The sequence below is a fragment of the Mustela erminea genome, chromosome 6, assembly GCF_009829155.1.
Source record: "Mustela erminea isolate mMusErm1 chromosome 6, mMusErm1.Pri, whole genome shotgun sequence".
Taxonomy (NCBI): Eukaryota; Metazoa; Chordata; class Mammalia; order Carnivora; family Mustelidae; genus Mustela; species Mustela erminea.
In genome coordinates this window covers 106,639,249-106,652,396 of record NC_045619.1, presented here as the reverse complement: position 1 = coordinate 106,652,396, position 13,148 = coordinate 106,639,249, and the positions used below count along the sequence as shown (strand labels likewise).

At 35.0% G+C, this 13,148-nt stretch overlaps 1 protein-coding gene and 1 non-coding gene across 14 annotated transcripts in view; both read right to left on the bottom strand.

The window, feature by feature from the left end:
- The window catches only part of ERC1 (ELKS/RAB6-interacting/CAST family member 1), a 541,029-nt gene that overhangs the window by 309,848 nt on the left and 218,033 nt on the right, over positions 1-13,148 (bottom strand). The window lies entirely within an intron of this gene.
- LOC116594582 lies at positions 11,122-11,225 on the bottom strand. Its single transcript, XR_004287295.1, has one exon. It is a non-coding gene; the product is annotated as a U6 spliceosomal RNA (small nuclear RNA).

Below are 13,148 nucleotides of genomic sequence, written 5' to 3'. Positions count from 1 at the left end.
TTCGTTAAGTTTATTCCTAGGTATTTTATATTTTAGTACAACTGTGTAAGGGACTATTTTTTAATTTTCTCTTTCTGCTTCTATGTATAGAAATGCAACAGATTTCTATATATTGCTTTTGTATACTGTGGTCTTACTGAATTCATTTACCAGTTCAGGAAGGTTTTTGGTGGAATCTTTAGGGCTTTCTGTATACAGTATCTGTATACAGTATCATGTCACATGCAAATAGAAGTTTTATTTCTTCTTTGACAATTTGGAGGCCTCTTACTTCTTTTTGTTGTCTGCTATGGTTAGGATTTCCAGTACTTCTTTTTTTTTTTTTTTTTTTAACTGTGAAAATCTTTTATTACTGTCTCTTGTGACAAAATAACATTTTGTACAAATAAGTCACCTAGTTTATTCTGGACATAAAGACAATACAAACAGGAATGATGATCTTAGGTGAAGGGGAAAGAGGAGGGAGGACAGATCCGGTCATTGATGTTTCTTATATTCTGTGAAAAATAGATTTACAGGGGAAAAAAATAGACTTTCACAACTTCAATGACTTTACATGATCCTTGGAAAACAAGGGGTTAAATCTGCCTCCACCAGACCCTTCTTGGGGTGCAGATGTTCTGTAACATGGAATGTGAAGAAACGATGAGCCAAGAGGAGCAGGCGCTCACAGCAGAGACCGCAGCAGCCTCTGCATCAGGAATGCTCGGGCCCTGGCAAGGAATTCGTGCTGTGGTTCTAGGGACACACTGTCTCCAGTCCCCAGACCTCACTGCCATCATGGTGACAAGAGCCATCAAAAGAAAGTGACTTGACAGAGAGAAAAAAAGAGTACCCTGGCAGCCTCCTAGGGATGGCAGGACACACTAAAGCAAGACTCCCCCAACTTGTCTGTTACACACAGCCTATTAAATCCAGCCTATTAACTTCCAGAATGAAAGGGTGAGAATGGATATCCTTGTCTTGCTCCTGAACTTAGGAGAAAAGCTCCCACCTTTTCCTCATTTGAGTATGATGCCTATGGTGGGTTTTTCATATATGGCCTTTTTTATGTTGAAGCGTGGTCCCTGAAAACCCACTCCGTTCAGAGTTTTATCATGAATGGATGTTGTATTTTGTCAAAAGCTTCTTCTCCATGTACTGAAATGATCATGCAGTTTTTTATCCTTTCTCTTGCTGATGTAACATATCACATTAGTTTATGAATTAAACCACTCTTCTATCCAAGGAATAAATCTCGCTTGGTGATACTGATTTTTTTTTAATGTATTGTTGGATTTGGTTTGACAATACATTGTTGAGGATTTTTTTAAACTACATTCATCAGAGATTTTTTTTTAAACTACATTCATCAGAGATTTTTTAAACTACATTCATGCAGATATTCATCTGCAGTTCTTTTTTTTAGTAGAGTCTTTAACTGGTTTTGGTATCAGGATAGTACTGGCCTCACAGAATGAATTTGGAAGCTTTCTTTTCTTTCTCTTCTGTTTCTTTGAATAGTTTGGAAAAGAATAGGTATGGGTCTTCTTTAAATGTTTGGTAGAAATAATCTCTAAAAGTCTCTAGTCATGAACTTTTATTTGTTGGGAGGTTTTGATTACTGCCTTAATTTCATTGCTGGTAATCAATGTGTTCAAATTTTCTATTTCTTCTTATTTCACTTTTGTAAATTATACATTTCTAGGAATTTATCCATTTCTTCAAGGCTATCCAATTTGTTGGCATATAATTTTTCAAAATATTCTCTTATAACCCTTGTATTTCTGTGGTTTCAGTTGTTTTATCTCTTTCATTTCTGATTTTGTTTATCTGAGTCCTCTCTTTCTGTGGGGAGTCAAGTCAAGATCAATCCTGTTGATCTTTTCCAGGAACCAGCTCCTGGGTTCACTGATTTGTTCTGTTGGGGTCTTTTTTAGTTTATGTTTATTTCTGCTCTACTATTTATTATTTCCTTCCTTCTACTGGTTTTGAGTTTTGTTTGTTCTTCTTTTCCTAGCTCTTACAGGAGGGTTAGTTGAGGTTTGTCATGCTTCTTGGGGTAGGCCTATATTGCTATATAGATTTTGGACTGCTGTCTTTTCATTTATGTTTGTCTTCATATTTTTTTTATTTCCTCTTTGATTTCACGGCTGACCCATTCATTGTATGACAGCATGTTGTTTAACCTCCATGTATATGTAGTCTTTCCAGATTTTTTCTTATGGTTGATTTCCAGTTTCATAGTGCTGTGGTTGGAAATGACATCGTAGGACTTCGACCTTTTTGAATTTGTTGAGACTTGTTTCGTGGCCTAATATGTGATCCATTCTGAAGAACGTAACCATGCGCACTTGAAAAAAAGGTGTATTCTACTGTTTTAGGATGAAACGTTCTGAATATATCTGTTAGATCCATCTGGTCCAATGTGTCCTTCTCAAACACTATTTCCTTGTTATTTTCTGTTTAGATGATCTGTCCGTTGATGTAAATTAGGTGTTGAAGTCCCTTCTATCAATTGAAGTTCAAGTCCCATTACTATCAATTATTTCCTTTATGTTTATTAGCTCTTTTATGTATCTGGGTGCTGCCACGTCAGGTGCATACATATTTACAATTGCCACAATTGCTATGCCTTCTTGTTGAATTGTTCCCTTTATAATAATATAGTGTCCTTCTTTGTCTCTTGTTACAGTCTTAAAGTCTATTTTGTCTGATACAAGTATTGCTACCTCAGCTTTCTTTTAATTTTGGTTTGTATGATAATTGCTTTTCTATCCCATCACTTCCAATCTGCATGTGTCTTCAGGTCTGAAACGAATCTCTGGTAGGTAGCACACAGATGGGTCTTGCTTTTTTTTTTTTATCTACTCTGTCACCCTGTATCTTTTGAATGGAGCATCTAGTCCATTTATATTGAAAGTAATTTTTGATAGCTATGTATTTATTGTTATTTTGTTACATGTTTTATGGTTGTTTTTGTAGTTCTTCTCTTGCTTTCACAATTTGTTGACTTTCTTTAGTGATACATTTGGCTTCCTTTCTCTTTATTCTTTGCATATCTATTATCAGTTTTTGCTTTATGATTACCATTAGGTTTATATACAACATCTTATGCAGGTAACAGTCTATATTAAGTTGATGGTCACTTAAGTTTGAGCTCATTCTTTACTCCTTCCCCGTACACTTCCCACATTTAGGTATACAGTATCATACATCTCTTTATTGTGTGAATCCTTTGGCTGATTTTTATAGATATACTTAATTCTATTGTGTTTACTCTTTTATGTTATTGCTTTTACTCTTATGGTCTTTCTTTTCCATTCGGTCCCCTTCACCATTTCTTCTAAGACTGGTATAGTGGTCATGAATTTCTTTAACTTTTGTTTGGGAAAAACTCTTCATCTCTCCTTCTATTCTGAGTAATAGTCTTGCTAGATAGAGTATTCTTGGCTGCAGGTTTTTTTCTTTCAGGACATTGAATATATCATGCCACTCCCTTCTGGCCTGCAAAGTTTCTACTGTAAAGTCAGCTGAAAGCCTTAAGTGGTTTCCATACTAGTATGGACATTGAGCTTGTTCCCACAGGTGGCCATGTGTTTATGCTTGTGAGTTGGGTAGGGAAATGGTGTCCAACAGCTTCTTCATTCCTGGAGAAATCTCACGGGATGCTTCTCCTTCCAGCACACACTCTGAGATTAGTAAACAAATCTTCCTCCAGTATACCCCATGTATTTTTCAAACTGCTGCTTCTATGCTGTATCTCTAGGGAGCTATTTGTTGTGCTATCTCTTTGAAAGTGGGGACTCAGGTTCCTCTCACTCTACTGGCTCTCCCAGGAGTCTGCTGAATTTCAGATTTCCAGATTTTTAAGCCCCACTCACTAGAAGAATTCATGAAATTCAGCACCTCTGTTTTTCAAAGACAAATGATTTTGGAATTCCTAGTGTGAGAGTCTGTTTCTTTGATTTCTGCACATCTCAGGCATCCCTCCCTCCCACAGAAAACCCTGTGGGTCCCTTTAGCTGCTGACCACTTTTCCACCCTTCCTACCCTCTTCAATGTGACCTCTTCTCTACATTTAGCTACAGAGAATTTGTTCTATCAGTCGTCAGGTCATTTTCTGGGTTATGTACAATTATGTGGCTGTTATCTAGATGTATCCATTGGATGAGGTGAGCTTAGGGCCCTCCTACTCTGCCATCTTCCCCAGTAGTTCTGAACATCTTTCCATATGGTATTTGGCCATTCCTGTTTCTACATCTGTGATATAGCTACTTATATCTTCTGCCCATTTTTTAATTAGGTATCTTTTTCTTAATGACTTTAAGTATATTTTATGTATTTTGTATAATAATCCCCTATTATATGTTATACAAATATTTTCTTCCAATCTATGAATTACCTTTATGATATGTTTTTAATTATAAAATTTTAAAATTTTTATTGTATCAAGTGTACCAATCTTCTTTATGGTTTGCAATTTTGTGATTTTTTTCACAGGATCTTCCCTATCCCAACCTCATAAAGATATTCTCTTAAAAATTTTGTAACTTTGTCTTTCACACTGAAGTCATTAATCCATTTGACACTGATGCTGTATATGATATGAACTAAAGACATAATTTCACTTTTCGGGTATGACATGAGGTAAGAATAAAATTTCATTTTTTACATATATTGATAGCTAATTGTCCTAGCAGCACTAACATGCACTGTCACAACTGTCATATAGAAAGTTTCTGAAAACAAGTGTGCCTATTTTGTGGCTCTCTGGTATCTTTGCAAATTTCTGTGCCAAATCTGTATTTCCTTAATTATTATGCCTTTATACAAAATCTCAATAGTTATTTCAGGCAAGCCTGCCTACCTTGTTCTTATTCAGGACCATTTTGGTGTTTCCTGGCCTTTAGACTTCTCATATAAACTTCAGAACCAGGCTATCAAACTCTGCAAAACCAGCCAATCAACCAATCAACTAGAGCAATCAAAACTCAGCAGCCACCTTTTGGGAATTTTATTGAAACTGTACTGAATCTACAAATCAATATGGGAAGAACAGACATATTCATGCTCTTTAACCTTTCAATTCATTGACATGGTATGTCTCTCTAGTTATTTAGTTATCCTTAACCTTTGTTTTCAACAAGTGTTTGAATTTCTTCAATAAAAGACTTTATTTTATTCCTAGGGACCTTATATTTTTTGTTGTCATTTTAAATTTCAGACACCATGTCATTACAAAGTTCCTTATAAAAAGTACTCCCCCAAAAATAGTTTTCAACAATGTAAGTATTGACAAAATTAACAATTCATTGTTATCTAATGTCCAATACATATTCAATGGTCCCCAGTCATCTCAAAATAAATTGTTTCACAGTTGGCTTGTTTGAATCAGAATTCATTAAAGGTTCACAGCACTGTGTTTGTTAAATCCTTCCAAGTTCTATTAATCTAGTGAAAAATCCCTCACTTCTTCCTCTGCCCCCTTTTTAAAATGCCACTGACTTCTTAAAGAAACAGATTTCAGTTTTTCTTATAAAATGACATACATTTTGGGCTATTTGTCTGTTTCTTCATGGAGTCATTTAACTCATTTCCTGCTTTTCCTTTTCTTTAGATACTGAGATTTAGCCTGAAAGACTTGACCAGATTCAGTTTTAACTCTGTAAGTCATAATACTAAATAATGGCAGTGTATATTTCATATTGCCTCACATTGGAAAGCATGTAATGTCTGGTTTTCCCATTCTTAACAAAGCTAGGATTCATCAATGTATTAAGGTAGTAACAGCCTTCTCATCTGTGTATAAAATTCACCTTTCATCAACTTTTCATCTAATAGTCCCAAACCCAGATGAACCTTTCTTAAATCAATTATTCCAGTGATATAGTTTATTAAATTAATTTTATTCTAATGTTTTCTTGCTGGCATGTGGACATGCATCTGATTTCAATATGTGGGTTTATATGGAACGATCTTGGTAAATGTTTCTGCTAATAATTTTTCTGTATATTCTTTTGGGTATTTCAGGATTTTTTCAATCTTTCATTCTTTTTATCTTTTCTCATTGAACTTCCTAGAATTTCCAGAAGCATGATGAAAAGGAGTAGTAAGAGTGAGTATCTTTGTCCTTCTCTTGATTCAACAAAATGCTTTTACATTTCATAATTGACTAGAATATCTGTTAACTTTTTTCTGTGGGAACTTTTTAATCTTTCCTTGTCTGCCAAAAGTTGTCATTTTAGTTGTGAATACATGAATGCTTATTTTATTGACATGTCTTTGAGATTTTCCAATGTTAAACCAATTTTATCACAAGACAAACCCTATCTTTTATATTTTGTGTATTTACCCCTATAAATTTCTTTACTTTCCTCCAGCTTAACTATACATTTATGAAATTAATGAAAGAATTCTGGCATTTTTATTGTTGTCTGTAACGAAGGTTTCTCAGAGAATATAGTTAATAATACTGTCAAAAACATAACTGTGGAATCCTCTCTACAAGGTTTTGAAAACACACATTCTCTTTTAGGTTGATCTGAATATGATCCCACCTACACGCAACAAAATTTTTAAAAGTAATTTCTAAATGTTTCTTCAGCATAGAATTTTAACTAAAAAACTTATTCAAAATCAAATACTATATTAATGACATAAATAGTAGGATAAAAAGTCATTCTCTAATGGAAGTACATACTAATAAGCTATGCCAAGGTCACATTTCAGATCTGTACTTTCTGCTATCTTGACTATTCACAGAAAGATTCAACCACAGAGAATATAATAAAAATAGTTACCAATAAAAGAAATAGAAACCTAAGTCATGTTTACATTTCACCCTCCTCATTACATCATTTTCTATGCTAGTAATTCCATTTTTGTTAGTCTGATATCAATTATATCAACTAATGGAAAAAAAAGATTGGTACTTTGCATTTAAAAAGGCCAAAAAAATGAAGCAAAATTGTTTTCATGAATCAAATTGCTCTTTCTCAAAATTAAATTCCTCATAACATTGCTTTACTAGGTACAAACATTTCACTCTGTTTTAAGGGAGAAAAAAATCTCACCTGGCGTATAATTCTTCTCACTCTACATATATGCATTATTCCAGATGGTGCTAGCAACCACTAATGCCTACAGCAACCTGGTGACTTGGTTACATAGAGTAAGAAACCTAATTAAAATTACCTGTGTATTTTTTGGTTCGAGGGCCAACTTTATACGCTTAACATTTAATCCAATTAAAACCCATTTCACTCTTCAGTACTTTTTATCATAATATTATCCGAGAGCTAATGATTTCTTAAAATTTCTGACTTTACCCTTAAGTCACAGATCTAGTTCAGGGTGTTTTTAGCTGTATTTCAGAAAAGAGAATAAAAAAATCCCACTGTCCCTACCCCATCCCAACAACCATTCCAATCCAACTTGTAGTGTGTGTTTAAAAACCAAAAATGTTATTTCTGATTTTCAAAATACTGGTCACAGAATTTTAATGATTATCTCCATCAACTCCAAAAAGACATGATAAAATGCTAAGAAACAAATACAGAATACCAAGCTGAATTCAAAGCATGATCCTAAACATACATGTGTGCATGTACACACATACACACGCAAAATCAAAAAAATTAAAAATTAAAATACTAAAAAGTTAAAAATCTCAGCTGTTTTTAATTTTTTCCTAATGGTTTTCTGTAGTTTCTAAATTTTCTAAAATAGACAAAATACTTTTTATATATTTTATTTATTTTGGAGAGAGAGACAGAGCACACAGTTTGGGTGAGGAACAGAGGGAGAGGGAAAGATGAGGCAAAGAATCCCGAGCAGATTCCAAGCTAAGAGTGAAGCCTGACTCAGAGCTTGATCTCACAACACTGAGACATGACCTGAGTCACCCAGATGCCCCAATAGACAAAGTTTTTTTAAAACATTTTAAAGTTATGTTTTTAAAAAATGAGACATGTGGGCACCTGGGTGGCTCAGTTGGTTAAACAGCAGACTCTTGATTTCAGCTCAGGTTAGGTCATGAGATCAAGCCCTCCATGGGGCTCCCTGTTTGGCACCGGGCCTACTTGAGATTCTCTCCTTCACCCCCTACCCCTCCCCCTGCTCACGTGCACACACATGCATGCTCTCTAAAACAAATACATAAATACCTACATTTTTTTAAATGAGATACAGTTTTATCTCAAAATAGGGTCTTCTGTATCACACTAATAGAAGGTAGTCCAACTATGGCACATTTAAGTTTCCCTTATTTTTTTGATCTTTAATTTTCTACTTCCTAAGGTTTTCTTTTTATACTTTCAATTTCTGTTCTTTATCTTAGTTTTCTGGCTATTACTTCTATATTTTCACTGTACAGAATAAAGGATAATTAAATATGAAAATAAAACGATTTTATCTTGAAAGTCAGAGAAGTAAAAAAAAGTACAGAATATTATAAGAGGATTAAATCAATCTCTCTCCTATTGTCTTTTCTACCCCTCCTCCTTGTATTATGTATGTGTGCACACACAAGCACGAGTGTATGTAGAATTCTGAATTCACAAATTAACTAGAGGGAATGAATACACCCAATTTCTTATCTCACTAATATCCTTTTCAATACTGTTTCTTAGGTAAAGAATACAAAAGGCAGTATCATCAAAACATATGTTAAGAGTAAAAATAAAAGATGTTACTACAATGTATATTCAGAAATAAATATTCTGAGACAAAACAGAACCTTTGAAACATGAAATTACCTTTTCTTTACTTATAAAAGATCAATATATAATTTGATTTAAATCCAAATTGACAACAAAATCCAAATATGTTAGTAAATCCATACCTTAAAGTACAAACAGAATGAAAAGGATTTAAATGGCTTAGTATAGATTTTTTTATAAACTCTCTCAGACTGCTATTATGCCTGAATTAATTAATTGGGATTAAATTCTAAGTGGACTTATATATTTATTATTCTTCAAGCAGGAAAAGGAGAAAGGAGATTCATAAATGAATTAATCCTTTAAAATCTGATTCTCAATTGATGAGTTCTCAACTATTTTAACAACGAAATGATAAATAATAGACTGAACACTCTCCACTCTCACACAAACATGAATAAATTAATGGGTAAGAAGAGAAAAAAGCAAAAATGGAAAAGACAATCTGATCTCTACTGGTCTCCGTCACAAGAAGTTTTATATGAATATATATCATTAGCATCATGTGGGAGCTTGCTGAAAATACAGAATTCTCAGGATCACATCAGATCTACTAAATCTGCCCCTATTTAATTTGTCATTGTTCCCTCAGTCTCTACCTCTTAAAATTCAAACCCAAACTTAGGTAAATCTGTTAGGCCATAACTACTACTGATCCCTTTCAGCTCCTGCATTCACTTTAACTAAATATAACTTATGACATGTTAATTTGTTCCTATTATTGCTGCTATATTACTGTGAACCAGATTTATATCTCATTGTATCTATGAAAATGTCTTCCTAGGGGCGCTTGGCTACCTCAGTCAGTGGAGCCTATGATTCTAGATCTAGGGGTTGTAAGTCTGAGCCCCACACTGGATGTGGAGATTACTTAAAAATTTTTTTAATCTTAAAAAAAAAAAAACTAAAGAAAAAGGAATGAAAATGCTTTCCTAGAGTTCAAGGTCCATGTTTGCTACATTTTCCTAATTCTTAACACCTAGCATAGTTCCTCCTAGTGTACAGATGCTCATTAAATATTTGTTCAACACATGCATAAAAAGGAAACTAAGTACATCCCCTCTATTGATAAATCTACCCAAAACAATAGAGTTTAGGGAAAATACAGTTTAACATTACAATGCAATGAAAAATGAACACTTTCCTTATCTTTAAGCACCTAAGAACAACTAGAAAGGAATAATTCTTGCTCTTCAAAACTTCCATTTTATTAAGAAGCCATCAATACTTTTTTCAGAAACTACATGTCTAATGGCTTTCCCTTTCTCAAAAAGACACACATAATACATACATAATAGGTTACCCAACATAAAAATCTCCCACGCAAATTTAAGAAAAAAATAGAATGCTACTATTGTCAGGTTTAAAGAAATACCAAAAATCAAACCTGACTCAGCTATTTGTGTTTTCACCAGAAAAAAGAAGTTTAAGCTAAAAAAAAGAGCTTAAAAGGGACACCTGGCTGGCTCAGTCAGTTGAGCATTCAACTCTTGATTTCAGCTAAGGTCATGATCTCAGGGGCATGAGACTGAACCCTGTGTCAGGCCCCACACTCAGTGCAGAGTTCGCTTGAGATTTTCTCTCTCTCCTTCTGTCCCTTCCCCTGCTCATCTCATGCTCTCTCTCTAAAACAAATAAATCTTCAAAAAAAGAAAAAGAGCTTAAAAATATGCTACTTAGAAGCAAAATTATACTGATAAAGTATTACCTATTAAACATCTATATAATGTCGAAAATGCTAGAGAGAGAGAGAATATACAGATATTGCATGTGTGTGCACGCGCGCGCGCGCGCACACACACACACACACACACACACTTCCTCTCCTTCTATCTTCCTGAGAACAGCTCCATTAACACTCACTTAGTATAAAAACTAAGATGTGAAATTTCGTAATACTACCTAAACACCTACACTTGGCTTAAAAAATATCCCTTTCAGGAGTGCCTGGGTGGCTCAGTCAGTTAAGCGTCTGCCTTCAGCTCAGATCATGATCCCACGGTACTGGGATTAAGCCCCACAATGGGCTCCCCACTTAGCGGGAAGCCTGCTTCTCCCTCTCCCTCTGCCTGTCACTCTCCCTGCTTTTGCTCCCTCTGTCAAATAAGTAAATAAAACCTTTAAAAACATATATCAATTTCATATGATACCATCCCCAAAAGTATACAAGAAAATAAATAATAGTTTTATATGTTTTATGTCTAATGACAATGTTTAAGAGCTGCTTTAAGGAGGGACATTTATTTTTATGGAACTGTATCCTTAACAATCTACAGATAATAAGTCATGATTTAAAAAAAAGAAAGATTTTATGATAAAAATCATTAAAAAAGAATATAAAATCATTAACAATGTAGAGTTTGATATAAACACTGTTAAATTTTACAAAAAATGCTTTAAATGATCAACAGTTTTTGTTTTATAAATAAAACATTTCACAAATCTGCCTGTCATCCTTTTGCAGGGGCTATGCTAATCTCTGTATTGTTCAAAGTTTAGTATATGTACTGCCGAAGGGAGCACCAACTCAACAGCTTTTAATCAGCAAGGGAAAAGCACCATGATTAGTCCCATCTTATATTTAATTTCACTTATTTCCATGTTTGTTCTCACTACTACACTAGTCACCTTGTAGGCAAGGACCTTGTATTATATATCTCCACATATCTGAGGCAAGGCCTAACTGACAGCAGTTACTCAAAGTTAACAGAATTGATGTTTTTGACAGAAATCTCTTTTTAAAATATGTATGTATGTATGTATGTATGTATGTATGTATGTATGTATTTGACAGACACAGAGCATGAAAGAGCACAAGCAAGGGGAGCAGCAGAGGCAGAGGGAGAAGGAGTCTGCCTCTCCCTGCTAAGCAGGGAGCCCAATGCAGGACTCCATCCAGGACCCTGAGATCATGACCTGAGACAAAGGCAGATGCTTAACTGACTGAGACCCTCAGGTGCCCCAAAAGCTCTTTTTAAAATTTTGATCTCAAAGAAACTCTAATCCATTACCATTAATTCAATAAATATTTCATGAAAGCTTCTATGTGCTAGGTATTAGTTTGGGAATATTCCTAATTCGTCTCTCACTCCCTACATTAAATCTATAAGGAAGTCCAAATATATCTGAAATTCAACCACTTCTGTCCATGCTCTCCTGTGAAGCATTATCTAGCTCAGACTACCAGAGTAGCTTTCTGACTGGTACCTTTACTTCTGTATTTTACTCTTCTACTAGTCTCTTCTACATAGTCAGCTAGACTGAACTCCTAAAGCTTACAGTAAATCCTGTCACTCCTTGCTTAAGGCCTTGCTGTGCTCCCCCCTTACACTCAGAATAAAACCCAAACTTCTCTTCCTTCTCTATGGGAAGAGAGAGAATATAAGTAAAATACACTGCATGTCAGTGGTAATAAATCTAGTGGAAAAAAATAAGAGAAAAAGAGGGAATGGGGGTGAGACTGCAATTTTAAATGAAGTGCTCAGCGTATGCCTGGGTGGCTCAGTTGATTAAGCATCTGCCTTTGGCTCAGGTCATGATCCCAGGGTCCTGGGATCGAGCCCCCTATTGGGCTCCCTGCTTAGCAGGAAGTCTGCTTCTCCCTCTCCCACTCCCTCTGCTTGTGTTCCCTCTGTGTGTCTGTCAAGTAAGTGATAAAATCTTTTAAAATTAAAAAATAAATGAAGTGCTTGGGAAAAGCCGCACTGTGAATAGAACATCTAAGTAAAGATGTAAAGGAAAAGGAGAAATAAGCCACAGCTATGCACCTATGAAGGAGAGAGTGTTCCATAGAGAGGAAACAGAAGATGCAAAAGTCCTGATGTTAAGAGTGTGCCTGACTAATGTGATCAAAGTAGATGGAGACACAGCATACTGATAGATGAGGTCACACAGGGAATGAAGGGCCAGACCCTCCAGCAAGGGTGTGCAAACTTTTTTTGGGTTTTTTATTTTTGTTTTTTGTTTTTGGTTGGTAAAAAGCCAGAGAGTATTATGCACTTTGTAAGCCATTTTTAATCCATGTCACATATTCTTCTCTGTTGTTTTTAACCATTTTAAATATATGAAAACCATTCTTAGCTTGCAGGCTGTACAAAGGGTACACAGGGCCCATAGTTTGCTTATCCTTGCTGCAGAAGTTTATAAGTCACTGAAAAGCCTTTTATTTTATCCTTTCTTAAGACTGATTTATTTATTTGGAAGGGTGCAGAGGGAGAGGGATTATGAATCTCAAGACGACTCCGAGCTGAGCAGTGAACCAAATGTAGGGCCTGATCCCATGATTCTAAGATCACAGACTGAGCCGAAACCAAGAGCCAGACACAACGAACTGAACCATCCAGGCGCCCCACCTTCTCCTTTAGGAAGTAATCCCTTGGTATCATAAAGTACAAAAGAATATCTCCTAAAAACTAATTAAAAATAACCTAATAAAAATTCAAGTTT